The sequence below is a fragment of the Cetorhinus maximus genome, chromosome 3, assembly GCF_964194155.1.
Source record: "Cetorhinus maximus chromosome 3, sCetMax3.hap1.1, whole genome shotgun sequence".
Lineage (NCBI taxonomy): Eukaryota > Metazoa > Chordata > Chondrichthyes > Lamniformes > Cetorhinidae > Cetorhinus > Cetorhinus maximus.
The window spans coordinates 183,173,818-183,191,543 of NC_135881.1; the positions used below are offsets into that span (position 1 = coordinate 183,173,818).

General features: G+C 41.0%; 1 protein-coding gene across 2 annotated transcripts in view; it reads right to left on the minus strand.

Moving 5' to 3' along the window:
• marchf6 (membrane-associated ring finger (C3HC4) 6) overlaps positions 1-17,726 on the minus strand; it is a 79,339-nt gene that overhangs the window by 41,686 nt on the left and 19,927 nt on the right. The window lies entirely within an intron of this gene.

Below are 17,726 nucleotides of genomic sequence, written 5' to 3' on the forward strand. Positions count from 1 at the left end.
AATTCTGGCTGGTGAAAGACAAGCTCTTTTCTCATCATAGGCAAACCAACAAAAGGACAAAATATGAGTCCTGGGCTTGGTTAAATAGGTCAAATACATCTGCTAGAACTTACCTCTACTCAAAACATTTAATGTCAAAATAGAAGTGCTGATTTTTTCAGCTTAGATTTTATAAAGCAGGAAGCATTACCTGAACACCACTCATATTTCAAAGCGGTTAGAATTAAAGTAGATCTACTGTATTAATGGATATGACTGCAATGAATCCATAAGTCAACAGTTGTGTGGGTCACCCAAGCCTCAGGAACCAGCTCAGTCAGATGACATATAGATAAAGTTCCTTAAAGGCACATTCTCTTATCATGCCTCTAGATGGAGGAATTGAACAGTATTTAAGTAATTTCCACTTAAAAACTTCTGAATTAACATACTACACAGTAGCACAAAATTTTATTTTCGTCAAATGAATGCAGGATTATTCAAGTCAATATGCCTGAAGGTTGTGTCATGATGTTTATAAATACCCATTAATTCATTAGCTTAATTTCTTGTTAAACAAAAAGCCCCATCTCCTTGCTTGGGTAGATGTAAAAGATCCAATAGCACAATTTCAAAGAGGAGTAGGGGTGTTCAACATGGTGCCCTGGCCAATATTTATCCCTCAAACAACATCACAAAAACAGATTAATTGATCATTATCAGATTGCTTTTTTGAGGGGGGAGCTTGCAGAGTGCAAATTGGCTGTCATATTTCTTGCATTTCAACAGTGACTACACTTCAAAACTAGTTCATTGGCTGTAAAGTGCTTTGAAATGCCCAGTAGGCGTGAAGTTACAATTGTATGTTTTTCTTTTCTTTTTACGAACATTGCCACTAAAGGATTAAAGAGAATTCAATTGCTCTCTTATTGCCTGTAATCAGTGGGCCGTAACCTCCCACTTGCATTGGAAAGTGCTGGCCCACAGAATTGAGAAGAAATACCTACTTATCTGGTCTTGAAAATTACATTGACACTTCCATTCGTTGGAGCTGCTTGGGGCCTGCATCGAAAGACTCTTTGCAGGCCCCAGCGAAGTGTAGCTCCAGTGTATTCAAGGAGAACATGCCTCCTTTTTTACAGCACGAACTGCTGTAAAGGAGATAAGTTTAAAGGGTCAGGGAAATCGACAGACCAGGGGAATGTAAGTGTCTAAGGTAGGTAGATAGGATTTGGGGGTTGTGGGTGTCCGGGTGTTTGGGGATGGTCAGAGGGTTGGGGGTGCAGTCTGAGGCGGGGGGTGGGTGGGGGGGCAAGGGAGGGAGATGGTTGTTGGGTCCAAGGTCGGGGAGGGAGGGGTAGGGGGTTTTGGGGTCAGTCAGGGTCTTTACAATAATTACTCAGAAGTTAGAAGATATGTTAATTCTTCTAACTTTCTCTGGATAACTATTGGTATAACCTTGAAGGAACCATCCTAAGTTTGCGATTTAAGTTGCATTTTCGGATGGTTCCCATTGCAGCACAATTATCCAGAGGAAGTGTGCACTTCTGGGAAATTGCCGTGCAAACCTTTACTTGGGAACTTGCCACGTGGATTCCCCAGCGTATCTATAGGGTTCCCTCCAAACCCAATGCTGGGGAGGGCGGAAATTACGGGCAAGTACATTTTATATGGAAAGAGGCATTGTCTTTTCTTACGTTTGGAGTGTGAATTCCAAATAAATAATTCAGCAGCAAGCTTTTGAGAGTTTAAAATAAAGGTTATTTATTCTCACACTTACCCCAAATTAATGCAACATCACACACCTGGTCTTTCGCACAGGCCCACGCAGACACAGACAGGACACAGGTAAAGATAGTGCACTTTTACTGATTATAGTTACTTCTGTCTCTGATTTATGATTCCGGTCTTCCACATGCCAGGCCTGTCGTTGTTTGAATGGATTTGATGATTTGAAGTTGAAGTTCGGGTCTTGTTAAGGTGAAGGGTTCACAGCAGGTTTCTGTGTTGTATTCAAATATCTAGGAGGTTGGTTTTCAGGTGAACTTTTGAAAATGGAACAGGTTAAGTACTGCGGCTGCTTGATGATTGCAGCTAGTCTCAGGGTGTGGTTCTTGGACTGGCTGATGACTGATGGTTCTGATGGATCTGCTGGGTCTTGAGGTAATGAGGGTGCAGTCTCTGAAACCAGCTTTGATCACATGATTGTTGGGTTAACACGTTTGAAGCTCGCCCAGTCTAGTTTGGATGGGGGAGGCCATCGTGATACAATGGGAAGTTGATGGTGACCACTGAGTTTCGATCTTCCCTTTTGTCCAGTATGAAACATGGAGATAGGCAGTATGGAAACTTCAAAGTCTTTAGGCGTTGGCCCAACCTTAAACAGTGAGATATGTGAATTCCACAAATGGCTGCCTCACCTATGTCCATATTTAATTAGGTATTCACTGGTGACTTGATATTGTCTTTAGTCCAAAAGCCAAAAATCACGTGATTTGTGGCAGCCATTTTGACAGCTTGTTGATGTCCAATTTTTAAAAAGTATTGACTAAAGGTGTATTCATGAACATGAATAATTCATTTCCCATTTTATAATTGGAAATGCTTCTCCAGACATGGCCCAAATTTTGAAAATAATAATCTATAATTTAATTGCACAGTTAAGGTATTTTTCAAGAGCTAACATGAACATATTAACATAATTTCACAGTCAGCATTTACCAAAATTCTGGTGGCAAAACTACCCACAGTCCTGTTGCACAATTTTTCACATGCCTATCATAATGCTTTATTGAAAAGTGGTGACAACACTGCACTATAAGCCCCATTTACAAACTGATAGCTCAAGTTGCTTTGCAACAATATCTGTTTCATTTTTTTGACAAGGCAGGGCAAAGATCATACTTTAAAAAAAAACTGGCCGATGTCCCATAACATTACTCCCTGTAATCTGGAGCCTGGAACAGTTATAATGTTTAGTTGCTAGTTCAGCTCATCCATCCAAGGCCAATTTACAAAATGGACAACTGTACGGAATTACAAGTTTGTAAACTGCCGAGATCTTCACAACAACAATTAACATGAAGCCTGAAATTTGCTAGTAAATTTCAGGGTCAAGTTCAAAAATAACTGACCTCTCTTTAGGATCCTAGTACATCTTTAACAGATTGAAGTAACATATCTGTTACACTATCCTTGAGAATATATTTATAATTCACAAATCTATATTTGTTGCATTTGCTTTGTTTCTGCATTAACCCAAGAATTAATTATTCCTCCCTCCATACTGCAATTTCAGCAATGCCCTACCACTTCAAACACCACCATGTACCTCTAGTCTAACACAGCAACACTGTCACATTAACAGTTTACATGACCTTGGACATGACAAGCTTGTAAGAGTTGAAGTACAGTACCAGGACTGGTCTCATATCACTATTATATTAAGAAAAAAAAATCCGATTTAAGTTTGCTCAGAATTCCATTCCGGCACATTATATAAGAAAATTAATTTTGAAATTACCCTTATTAACCAATAACAGGCTTGAGTGAATAAAAAGTCCATAAATTCAAAGTTCAAGCTTTGTAAAGATGGCAACTCACTTTAAATAGTTTGACCTTTCTGTCTCAATTTCTGGCGATAGACTGTCCACCAATATCCATTACAAGCCTACTGACTCCCACAGCTACCTTGACTACAGCTCCTCACACCCCGCTTCCTGTAAGGACTCCATCCCATTCTCTCAGTTCCTTCGCCTCCGTCGCATCTGTTCTGATGATGCTACCTTCAAAAACAGTTCCTCTGACATGTCCTCCTTCTTCCCTAACCGAGGTTTTCCACCCACGGTAGTTGACAGGGCCCTCAACCGTGTCCAGCCCATCTCCCGCGCATCCGCCCTCACGCCTTCTCCTCCCTCCCAGAAACATGATAGGGTCCCCCTTGTCCTCACTTATCACCCCACCAGCCTCCGCATTCAAAGGATCATCCTCCGCCATTTCCGCCAACTCCAGCATGATGCCACCACCAAACACATCTTCCCTTCACCCCCCCTGGCGGCAGTCCGAAGGGATCGTTCCCTCTGGGACACCCTGGTCCACTCCTCCATCACCCCCTACTCCTCAACCCCCTCCTACGGCACCTCCCCAAGCGAACGCAAAATATGCAACACCTGCCCCTTCACTTCCTCTCTCCTCACCGTCCAAGGGCCCAAACACTCCTTTCAAGTGAAGCAGCATTTCACTTGCATTTCCTTCACAACTTAGTCTACTGCATTCTTTGCTCCCAATGCGGTTTCCTCTACATTGGAGAGACCAAACGCAGACTGGGTGACTGCTTTGCAGAACACCTTCGGTCTGTCCGCAAGCATCACCCAGACCTCCCTGTCGCTTGCCATTTTAACACTCCACCCTGCTCTCTTGCCCACATGTCTGTCCTTGGCTTGCTGCATTATTCCAGTGAAGCTCAACGCAAACTGAAAGAACAGCACCTCATGTTCCGACTAGGCACTTTACAGCCTTCCAGACTGAATATTGAGTTCAACAATTTTAGATCTTAAACTCCCTCCTCCATCCCCACCCTCTTTCCGTTTCTTCCCCCTCCTTTTTGTTTTTTCCAATAATTTATATAGATTTTTCTTTTCCCACCTATTTCCATTATTTTTAATGTATTCCACCGATCATTTATCTATACCTTTTATGCCCTTTTAGTCTTATTTTGCCCCACCCCCACTAGAGCTATCTGTACCTTGCTTGTCCTGCTATCCATTCTTAATTAGCACATTCTTTTAGATAATATCACGACCTTCAACACCCCCTTGTTTTTTTGTCTGTGACATCTTTTGCTTATCTCCTCCTATCACTGCTTGTTTGTCCCAACAACCACCCCCCTCTTCTCTCTCTCCCCCCACCCCAACAAACCAGCTTATATTTCACCTCTCTCCTATTTTTACTTAGTTCTGTTGAAGGGTCATGAGGACTCGAAACGTCAACTGTACTCTTCTCCGCCGATGCTGCCAGAGCTGCTGAGTTTTTCCAGGTATTTTTTATTTTAAATAGTTTAACCCTGAAATCCATCTAAAGTAAATAAATTGTTTATTAAAAAAGGGTCTGCTAGCTGAAATGCCTTTATTGCATGAAATGCATACAGGCAAACCATTAAACTTAACAGATTTTAATACTGTGGACTACCTTGAAAGTGTAAATAATCTGAAGCTTGGACTGATTTGTGATCTTGCTTAGAATTCATGTTGCATGATCAAATCAGCTGCTGGCTCCCATCATTTTCTTCTACAAGCAAATAAATTTGTTGCTTTGTAAGTGGCAAACATACTGTAAACCTGAATACATGACAATTAATAAAATGCAGGTTTTACCTTAAGGCATGCTGAATAAATTACTGGCAAGTGTGCTGGTAACAGCCTGACAAAGTTATGTCACTCAGCAGGGCTATGAAAATAGAATTACTTATTACAATTCATATGGCATTCAAAAGCCATTTAAGTTTTTTTTCACATTTGAAATCAAGCACACCTGCTACGCAATATGGAAGGGCAGGTTGAGAAAGTGGTTAATAAAGCATATGGGATCCTGGGCTTTATAAATGGAGATAGAGAGTACAAAAGCAAGAAAGATATGGTTTGGCCTTAACTAGAGTAGTGTGTCCAATTCTGGACACCATATTTTAGGGAGGATGTGAAGGCATTAGAGAGGGTACTGAACAGATGCACGAGAATGGTTGCAGGGATGAGGGACTTCAGTTACATGGATACACTGGAGAAGCTGGGGCTGTTCTTACAGAAGAGAAGGCTGAGAGCAGATTTCAGAGGCGTTCAAAATCACGACGGGTTATAGACAAGAGTACACAAGGAGAAACTGTTCTTGTTGGTGAAGGAGTCCAGGACCAGAGGACACTGATTTAAAGTGAAAAGCATAAGAACCAAAGGCGACCTGAAGAAAAGATTTTTCGCATAGCGTGTGGATAGGGCCTGGATTGTATTGCCCGAGAGTGCGATGGAGGCAGAGTCAATTGTGGTTTTTATAAGGGAACATAGGAAATAGGGGCAGGAGTAGGCCATCCAGCCTGTCGAGCTGCTCCACCATTCAAACAGATCAAGGCTGATTATCTACCTCGGAATGAGGTAATTATTTGAGGAGAAAAAAACGCAGGGCTTCCAGGAAAGAGGATAGGGGGCAAGTGGGACTAGCTGAGTTGTCTTGCAGAGAGCCAACATGGACACCTGGGCCAAATGGCCTCCTTCTGTGATGTAACCATTCTACGATTCCAGACTTCACATGGCAAGTGATACCAAAACAACATTGCAGGGGTTCAGAATGTGGATGAACACTTAATCTGAGACGGTGATACAGTAGGATTTTGGAATACATGCATAACAAAAAAACCAATTAATTTGAAGTGTGGCTTCAACTTGGGATACAGCTGCAGTTGTCCACCGCCCAAGCCCAGAAAAAATATACTGAGGAATATGTACCACTATTTTAGTGGGGAACAAGGCTATTAACAAAATCTTGTCAATCAACTGAAGTCTTTAGAACTTGCCTGAGAAATTGGCCCAAATTTAAACATATAGAAGTACTCCCGAGTAATATAAAAAGTTTCTATAGGTATTTAAATAAGAGAAGTATTGACAAAGTGAGCGTTGGTCCTATAGAGAACGTGCCTGGGAATTGATAATGGAAAGCAGGGAGATGGCGGACGAATTAAACAGGTATTTTACTTCGGTCTTCACTATCGGGAGTTGAGGGCTATGAGGAGCTGGCATGAAAGAGGAGTTGAGGCCTGGGGCAGATCAGCCATGATCTTATTGAATGGTGGGGCAGGCTTGAGAGGCCGAATAGCCTACTCCTGCTCCTATTTCTTATTAGAAACAGATATTGTAGAAAAGGTGCACAGTGGCTCAATAGTGACTTTTTCTAAGCCCTTTGAGCAAATTCTTAACAGATCTTAATTACTGAAAACCACTTTACATTTAAATCTCTGTCACATTAGAGTACGATCAGTTTAGTTGCTATTATAGTGACCCCATGCATGGCACAGTAAAGCTACAGACAAGAAGTATGAAACAACTTAAATAAGACCAATTCAATTTATAGCAGAAAGTTACTCAGAGGGCTTAGGCTTTACTCATTTCTTGCATAATTTATGGCTCCAGTCAGTAGAGAAGCATTAAATGATACAATAATAAAGATCTTGGAGGGTTAAATAGGGGGCAACAACCCAATCATACACAAGGATGAAAAAGGTAGACCAGAACTCCCAGGTTTCACACAACTGAACTGGAATCTATTTTAGACAGTGCACACAATCTCCTCTGCCAACCTAAGAGATAGATATTTGATTAAAGTGAAAAAAAGCAAATACTTTTGCAATGTTAGACAGTGGATAGGGAAAAAAGGAACAAATGATAATAAACCATTTCAGAACGTGCTACTTGCATACAAGGAGAAATTGTCCACCGAGTTCTTTTTCAAGTCAGTTTCTGTACTTATCTTTCAATCTCGCACAATCTCTTAAAAGTACTTATTCACGTCCTTACTTTAAACAGGGATACAATATACTAGAAATACAAAGCAGGTTCATTAGAATCTGGAAGACAAATAGGTCAACTTCAAAACTGATGATGAACTGCACCCAAATTACTAAACTAACTTTCATTTTCAGATGTTGACCAACTTTCTGTACATTATCATTTTCTGTCCTTGACTTGGATTTCCTGTTCTTCCTAGGTCCTTTATTTGAAAGGCTTAGGGAAAACAACTATACTTGATACAATGCTTATGATGACATTTGTTCCTAACTGCACTCACGCTAGGCTAACTAATTCTGCACCTCCACCCCATAATTTTATGATCTCAGTTTTAAGTTAAATAATCTGATCACATCACATTATCCATTCTTTTCAGCATTTGAAACACCAGCTATCTATTTTAACCTGCACCACGCCACCTTTAAACAACAGCCTATCCATCTTAACCCCTCTTTTTCATGAGTTGAAGCACTCCAATGGTGAAGCTGTACCATATCCACAATGCTAATGAAACCTTAGGCTAGTGTTTGTTATGCTGAGATAAGTCAATATCCAGGAATTCATAAATCTATCACCAATGTGGGAGCAACATCACCAAGAATTCAGAGGTCAAGATGACCCACCACTGCCACCTCCTGAAGTCAACTACTATTGTGGCTTTGCCAGCATCGCTTGTATCCCCAGAACATTTTTTAAAAATAGAATTACTGGATTTGAGTAGAGGGAGCTGTATATTGCACCCAACTCTGCTATACTTCTTGTTGCAAATGCTGGGCGACCAAAACACAAAGCATTTCCTGTTCCATCACTTCACCCAAAAATCGGGTAAATCTCAATGTTATGACCTACATCAAGTTGGTAAAGAAAAAGGTTTTGGTGCTACCACCCATTACCTTGCCTTCTATTGTTGAAAGCTGTCTTGGGTATTAGAAAAGCTGACATTTGTAGCTCATGATTGCAAATACGGCCTTCATGATGGGAGTCAGCTCATGAATCCTTCTGTACATCAACATGAAAAATGCTTACAGGATACATTCCTGGAAAGTAATATCCTGATACTTGGGAGGGATTGCGCAAGACCTCAACAGTATAAAGCAGCAGTAGAGGGAGAAAACAGTCTCAAGAATATAAATATTGAAAAGGGCAGAGAGTAGCAGCAATAAAGCTGGTAAAAAGGTAAAAGATAGAATGTGAGTAAACTACCCAGGATATGAAAACAAATTTATGAGCTTTTACTAGTGCATTAAAAAGAAGAATAGCTGGAGTAAATATTGGTCTTTCAGAAGCAGAGATAGGAGAAATTCTGGGGAATGAGGAAATTGCAGATACATTGAATATTGTGTGTTTGCCTTCACAGTAGAATACGCAAGTTACGTACCAGCAACAGAGGGCAAACTAGAGGTTAAGAGTGAGGAAATTGAACTAACTAAAAAATGTACTGGAGAAATTTAAGGGGTTAAAATCTGATAAATCCCCAGGACCTGGTAGCCTACAACCTAGGGTTCTAATGCGACAGCTGCAGAGATAGTGGACTGTTGGTTATGATTTTCCAAAATTGCCTAGGTTCTAGATCCTACTGGATTGGAAGTTATTCAAGAAAGGAGGGAGAAAGAAAACACAGAACTACAGGCCAGTTAGCCTGACATCAATTATCAGGAAAGTTCTGGAATCTATTATTAAGGGAGTCTTAACAATGCACTTAGAAAATCCTAGTATGATCATACAAAGTCAACATGATATTACAAAAGGGAAATTGTGTTTGACAAATTTATTCAAGTTTTTTTTGAGGATGTTACTAGCTAAAGGAAAACAGTAAATGCAGCATACTTCGAAATCCAAAAGGCATTTGACAAGTTGCCATATAAAAGGTTAATATGCAAGATAAGGGTTCAAGGGAGTTGGGGGTAATTTATTAACATGCACAGAGGATTGGTTAACAAACAGGGAGCAGAAGGATAGGGACAAACAGGTCATTTTCAAGTTGGCAGGCTTTAACTAGTGGAGTGCTGCAAGGATGAGTGGTGGGGCCTGATGCATTCCCAACCTACATTAACTTAGATGAAGGGACAGTAATGTATCTACATTTACTGACAATGATGAGCTCTGTGGAAATGCAAGCTGTGAGCAGGACACAAAGAGGCTGCAATGGGGTACAGACTGGTTAAGTGAGTGGGCAACAAGATGACAGATGGAGCATATGTGGGGAAGTGAGAAATTATTCACTTTGATTGTAAGAATAGAAAAGCAGAATTTTTTTTATATAAAGGGTGTGAACCTTGTAAATGTTGATGTTCAGAAGGACTTGGGTATACTCACACACAGTACATACTTGTATGGAACACTGCATGCAGGTACGGTAAGCAACTAGGGAGGCAAATGATACGTTGACCTTTATTACAAGGGGTTTGGAATACAAGAATAAGAAATTTTGCCACATTGTACAGGGCTTTGATGAGACTATACTTGGAGTAGTGTGTGTCATTTTGGTCTCCACACTCAAGGAAGGATATACTTGCTTTGGAGTTGGAACAGCGAAGGTTCATTAGATTTGTTCCTGGGATGACAGGGTTGTCCTATGATGAGAGGCTGAGGAAATTGGTCTATATTCTCTGGAGTTTGGGAGATTGAGAAATGATCTCATTGGAGCATACAAGATTTTGAAGGGGCTTGGCAAGTAGACAGAGGTTGTTTCCTTTGCCTGGGGAATCTAGAACACAGAAGCAGAGGCACAGTATCAGGATAAGGGAATGACTATTTAGGACTGAGACGAGGAGAAATTTCTTCACTCAAAGGGTTGTAAATATTTGGAATTCCCTACTCAGAAGTTTGCGGATGCTCCAATGTTAAATGTATTTAAGCCGAGATAGATCAATTTTTGGTCTGTTAGGGAAACAAGGGATCTGGGGAGAGGGTGGGGAGTGGAGTTGATGCCTGAAGGTCAGCCATGATTGTACTAAATGGCTCGATAGGCCACATGTCTACTCCTGTTCCTATTTTTTATGTTATGGAGGAATTTAGAGACGCATGTACGGTATGACAGTGATCATGGGGTCTTTAGTCTTCATACAGATTAGGCAAACCAAATTTGCAGAATAAGTGTGGAGAATGAGTTGATGGCATTCTTTCAAGCTAATTTTTTAGATCAATCCGTCAAGATACCAAATATGGAATAGACTATTTTAGATCTAGTATAATGCAATGAGAATTAAATAATAACTTTGCAGTAAAAGAGCCTCTGGGGAAGAGTGATCATAAAATACTGACTTTTATATTTAGTAAAGAGTGATTAACTTAAGCACGAAAATATGGTGTTTAATCTGAACAAAGCAAACCACGTGGACAAGAGGGGTGAATTGGGGAACTTGAATTTAAAGAATGAATTTGTAATTCGCAATGAATACGCATTCCCTTAAGGAATAAAAATAACTCATGGGAAAAGTGATTCACCTGTGGCCAACAGCAGAAGTTAAAAATAGCTTTCGATTAAAGGAGGAAGTTTACAATGCTGCTGAAAAGAGTAGGTCTGAAGATTGGGAGAATTTTTAGAAATCAAGAAAATGACAAAGCAAGATAAATGGGGCGAGTGTAAGCTAGCAAAAGACAAAGATTGTAAAAACTTGTGTAAATAAAGGAAAGAAATTAGAGAAAGTAAGTGTGGGTCCTTCAGAGGCAGAGAGAGAAGAAATTGTAACAGGGAATAAGAAAACGGCAGAGACATTAAGCAAATACGTTGCATTTACCTTCATGTAAAAATAGAAATATCAGGGAAACCAAAGATTTAGCGAAAATAAGGAATCTAGGGACATTAATATTAATAAGGAAATAGTACTAGAGAAATTGATGGGAGAGAAAGTCCACAAATCCTCTGTACCTGATGGCTTAGATGCTAGTGTTTTAAAAGAGGTGGCTAGAGAAAAAGTTGCTGCATTGCTTTTGATCTTCTAGAATTCCCCAGATGCTGACAAGGACCCAGATGGCCGAAAGGTAATAAGGAGGGAGAAAGAAAATAGGGATCAATAGGCCAATTAGCCTGACATCAGTAGTAGAGAAATGCTAAAATCTATTATTTGGTATCTGGTAACAATGCACTTAGAGAACCATAATATAATTGGGGAGCCCAACACATATTTATGAATGGGATATAGTGTTTGAGAAATCCATTATAGATTTTTTAAGCTTGTGGCTAGAAGGGCAGATAACCAGGAATCAGTGGATGTAGTTCATTTGGATTTTCAAAAAGCATTCAATAAGGTGCCACATTCAATGTTGTTATATAAAATTAGGGTTCATGGGATTAGGGTTAATATATTAGCATATACTGAAAATTGGTTAATGGACAGAAAACAGAAAAAAATAAACAAGTCACCTTCGGATTGCTGATAACTAGTGGGTACTAGTGTTTGGGCCTCAGCTATTAACAAACTAGATCAATGACTCAGATGAAGGGACCAAGTTTAACGCATCCAAGTTTGCTGACAATACAAGTTTGCTGACAATACAAAGTTTGGGTGTGAAATCAAGCTTGCAGGAGTATGCAAAGAAGCTTCAAAGGGACATAGGTTAAGTTGGTGGGTAAAAACAACGGCAGATTAAATATAATGTGGAGAAGTGGTAAGAAAAGTGGAAAAGTAGAACATTTTTACAATGGCAAGAGACTAGAAATGTTGGTATTCAGGTGGACCTGGGTGACCTTGTGCACAAATCACAAAAATTTAATATGCAGGTACAGTAAGCAACTGAGAAAGCAAATGGTATTTTAGCCTTTATTACAAGTACAAGAGTAAATAAGTCTAACAATAATTAAAAAGGGCCTTGGTGAGACCACACTGGGCACTGTGTATAGTTCTGGTTTCCTTACCTAAGGAAGGATATACTTGTCTTAGAGGAAGTGCAAAGAAACTTCAAGACTGATTGCTGGGGTGAGGGGATTATCCTGTGAGAAAAGGTTGAGTGGATTAGACCAATATTCGCTAGAGTTTAAAAGAATGAGAGGTGGTTATCTCATTGAAACGTAAGAAGTATTTATGGGGATTGACAGGGTAGATGCTGGGAGGATGTTTCTCCTGGCTGGGGAGTCCAAAAATAGGAATTAAGAGTCTCAGACTAAGGGATTTAGGACTGAGATGCAGCGAGGGTTGTAAATCTTTGGAATTCTCCAATCCAGAGCACTGAGAATGCTTAGGCATTGAGCATATTCAAGACACAAATTGATAGATTTTTTTGGATACTAAGGGAATCAAAGGATATGGGGAAAGCATGGGAAAATGGAGTTGTGGCTGAAGATCATCCATGGCTTTATGGAAATGTGGAGCAGGCTCAAAGGGCTGGATGGCCTACTCCTATTTCTTAAGTTATGTTCTCAAGAATACACTTTCCATTTAGCCAGTATAGCACATATAGCACAGTAATTTCTATCCTTCTTCACAGTGCTTTGTTCAATGACCAAATTTTCTTGTAGCACTGTAGTCATCGGCAACCTTCCATCTACGAAAGATGGACACACAGCAAACAAACCATTTCAGATGGGGTGCCTTCATATGGTGCACCTTTGCTGACATTTGAAGAGGCCAATCCTTGAGGCAGGTTGTGCCACAAGTGCTGCACATGAAACTACCAGGTGTCATTGTGGGATGTTGGTTTTGCTGTTGGTGTCTGTTGCCAAGCCATTGTGGTGGCGCATGCCAGCCCACAACAGGCATTGCCGTTTTTCTCTGTCGTTAGCTAGTGACTCTCAGGTGTGGTAGTCAATGTCTAGGCCTTCATGTCATGCTTGCAAACAGCCTTGAGTGAAGCTTTGGACATCCTACTGGTCATCTGGCTCCAGCTACCTCACCATACAGAAAGTCCTTGGGTATGTGACCGTCTTCCATCCTGCAGACATGCCCAAGCCAACAAAACTGCCTCTGATGAGTGCAAACAAACTCGGGAGCTCTGCCTTTGGAGAGCAGATTGCCGCATTTGTGATTTTGTCCTGCCAGGATACACCCATAATATGCCGTAGACAGCCAGACTGAAAATTCTTGAGCTTATTTTCTTGATAGCTTTAAGTCGCCCACGTCTCACAGCTATACAAGGTGCTGAGAACACAGGCCTTATAAACCATGAGCTTGAGCCCACAGTCAACTTCATGTCATTCCATGCATGTTTTGTGAGTGGGCCAAAGGCGATAGCTGCTTTCCTTATGTGTAGATCAGGTTCTGCATCAAGAGGCAGACTGTCTGTCAGCTTGGACCTGAGGTAGCAGAATTTGCCAACCACTTCGTGTTTAGTGTGATCGGGGCGGAGATGCAACACCTTGTTCCATGACCCTGGTTTTCTTGATGTTTGTAGTCAGGGGGAAAAATTTCAGGCATGGGAGAGACGGTCCATGAGTCTTTATACCCAAGTTCCCTTGTAGGTGACAGAGCATCATCAGCATAACAGAAGTCTCTGATCAGGACACAACTGGCTGAATCTGCTGAGAAGTGGCAATCACCATTGGATTGCCACTCCCCTCCTATTTACTTACCTTGCACCGGAGGTCCACGTTTCTCACCCAGACTTCTGAACTGGGTCTCCTGAGAAATGTGGAGCATACCCATTCCTGGAGTCCTTCCCTCGTGGTGTAGCAGCATTGGGGGAAACCAAGCCATGGCCCATTCTTATGGCACTAGCTACCATATTCCAAAAAGTTTAAACGACCCAAAGCCATTCTGACATGCTATGAGAGAAGGTAAGCTTAGTCAGTGAAGGGATAGTGTGGGTCGGGGCCCGGTCTGGGGACACGAGGCCTGCCTCAGCCATAAGAGGTCTCAGTGTGGGCCCAGCTGGAGATGCTGCACCAAGAGAGCAGCTCTCTGTACGTCAGGAGTGGAGGGAAGAGCCTCCCTCCGTGGCTTGAAAGAGCAACTCTCAGCGTCAATCCATCCCCCCAACCATTTCTTATGGCTTCCAGCCAGCCCCCACACTCAGGCCTCAGACTGCACTAGGCCACGGCTTCTCCCCCCAGTAAAAACTCCATTTAAAATGGGCCTCCCTCCCTGACTCTGCCCCTCACTGCCTCCTTCTGTAGGATGTGTAGCTCTGTAGGCAGTAAAATTATTATATGCTTTCATCAATATGTATCATGTACTTGCCAATTAAGCTGGGCGTTTTATTTCTGCTAAGCTGGTGTTAAGAGTCATCCCCTATCTAGGTTAGTCGTTCAAAAAATGCTTGCTTCTACGACAATGCAACGTAACAAATATAACACACACACCCGTCTCCCCCCACAACAGCATTTATTACAATATTTAACCACTTGCGTTAGGTTAACACCATTTATTCTCAAATTCTTCCTGCCTCTTCAAAAAAAGTCAACACCATGCTCAGTGCATGTAACTTCCTGGTAAGCCATTCTTACATATCCACTAACGAACATATCAATTTAACTACAGGAAATAGAGGAAGAGGGGGGAAGGGAAGGATAAATAGACATTGAAAATGTACTACATGCTAATTCTGACAGTCCAATGGTGCACAACACCAAGGCTGTTCTGTTGCAGTATTTCATTTAGTCCTTGCTGGGATTTGAATTATTAAGGACTAGACCAGTGAGTCTCATGAGGATGATCAGAACATTCCATTCCATTGCCTACAATACCCTCTGTACTATTCAGTGCTTCAGCCACAAAGGTCAGTCAAAGTATAATAAGTCCAAGCTGATGTAACATACAGCAAGTTTCAGTGGGTCAGAAGCTAATGGCCATATGCGAGCTCCTTAATCTATTGAGACAAAGTCAGAAGGTCAGCGCACCACTGACATAAAAAAGCTTCTCCATTCTGATCAGAAAATTCCTTTTTGCAGGTCTTGGGTTTCTCCATAACATCTGCCAAGGGAGCAGAATACTCACCTGCTCCCACACTTCTATCAATAATTCTTGATTCAGTCACAAGGAGGTGCAATCCAGGGTGGTTACATATAATTTTCCCCTCAACTCCCTGCATGGAACTGCCCAAGTTCCACCATATACTGCCCGAACATCACAGAAAACCACAAAGATTCACATGTCTGGAAACTTCAAGAGAGAACCAGGTCCAATCCTCTGGTACAGCATGTTAATGCAGTTATGGTCCTAGCTGAGGTTACCCCTGGACAAGCCTGATCCCAGAATGGAACTCAGCTTGATATATCCTAACTTTTAATTTGTTTGTTTAGATACGTGGAGAGTAGCCACCGAACAGAGTCACCGGAGTCAGCTAATGAGCTTTTGACAGAAGAACAAAACATTTATTCAACAAGAAAAGATCAACTATATTACAATACTCCTTCACCCATAACTATACCTTTACAGATATATATAGATTTGTTAGGATAACACAAGTTACAAAAGTTATCTTATACTCTAATGTCCACAGTAAGTGCACTGTCCACGTAAACCTATGGCGACCCTGTGGCCAGACACACACTCTGAAACCAAGTGACAGATGCCACCTCAAACATGGATCTCTCAATTCCCACAGACGCTTCTCACACTGTCTTTCACACGAGGGTTTCCAATCTCCACTCTCCAAGACCTTGCCTTGGAATCTTTTCCCCAAACTGATGCTTTCTCTCAGACGCCTTCCGCAAGGGTTCACCCTCCAGGGTTTCGAACTCTCCTTCCGGTGTTCTTCCTTTCTGGGTCACCATATGCATTCAAGCTGTCTTCCACGCACGCACTCTCACTGACTCAGCCGTCAACAGTACACACTGCTCCACATGCCGATAGCCAAGAGTTATAGACCTTCAGTTGTCTCCTTGGGCCTCCTTGCCTCTTGCAAGCTGTTCTCACTTTAAATCTGCTTTCTGCGGCTTTTGTCTCTGTAAATCTGAAGCTTGGAGCCTTTCTCTCTGCCCCTCGCTCTTAACTTCACTTACGAGGACCTTTTCCAGGTTCCTGAACTTTCTTTGACTAGCAAGTCTGCTTGGGACTCTCTCTGGTTTCTGTCTCACCTGGAATTTGGGGTCTTTTCTTTAATTTGGGGCTATCTGCCCCCTTTGCTCCAGTCTCTCCTGGCAGCTACTTTCAAAACCAACTGCAGTCGAACAGCTTCCAAAACAAAACTGCTGTTTCTAACTTTTCTGTCTCTCTCTCTCTGTGGGAGAGACCTGCCTCTCTGGACCCCTGTTACTAAGCAACAGCCCAATTCTTCCACTCTTGTTTGTTTACCTTAGCTTACAGTCGTGAAAACCCTAATTAGAAATGCAGGCACCTTTTTAAAGTGAAAAAAACACAATTTGACCTTTCTTAACACAGATACAGAAATGCAAATCAAACTTAAACTTTAAAGCTAAAAATTCATTCCTAACACCCACAAATACAAATATAACTTACTTAAACTGTCTCTATTTCCTAACAATGCACCAATATATTGTGCATCTTGATAATTCCTTTATTTGAATTTGATACTGAAAGATTATAAAGCAATAAAAAAAAGTCTGATGGTTTTCCTCTCCTTAATTGTTTACTTTTAACTACAGTCTCTCAAGCAGTGTTGCATTCTATTCCGGTTCCACAGCACGTATTTTAAACTACAATTACATATGGTGCCAGGGTTTAAAAGCTATTATAATTATTAAATCACACAATTACTAGATCACTTGTAGAAGCAAAGTAATCATGAAGTCCAGCACTTTATTAAAAATAGACATTCCGAAAAAGAAAGTTAAAGGAGTAAACAAGGAACACAGTTTAAAATACTTGAAAATTATGTACACATACAAGAAGTGCTATCGTTGCTAAGATCTAAATCCTGTTGGATATTTTAATCCATTTCTGCATTACATGCACTGATGCATTTATTAAGCATCATTCCTTGCACTATATTCATCAGAGAATTAAGAGCTGTCATAAGCTTCTAACTCTACACCGGGCAATTCTAGCAACTTTCAATCAATTTTAGTTTCACTAGGAAAACTTATAAACAACTTCAAGATTCCAATATAAAACAAGTGCACATTTATCAGGAGTGCAGGTGCAAATGATAAAAATAAAACCAAGATAGGATAGAAGGAATCAAGAGTATATAATCTTTTCCATGTTCAGATGATCTGTGGCGTCCATATACTTCCTGTTCATTGTATCTAAATTGAGATAGTCTCATCAGTTAACAGTTTCCATTGCTGGAACTAGGGACATCAATAAGCACTCAGTCTCTCATCAACGATAGGTTGACCAAATCAACCTTAACTTGAAGTGTGAA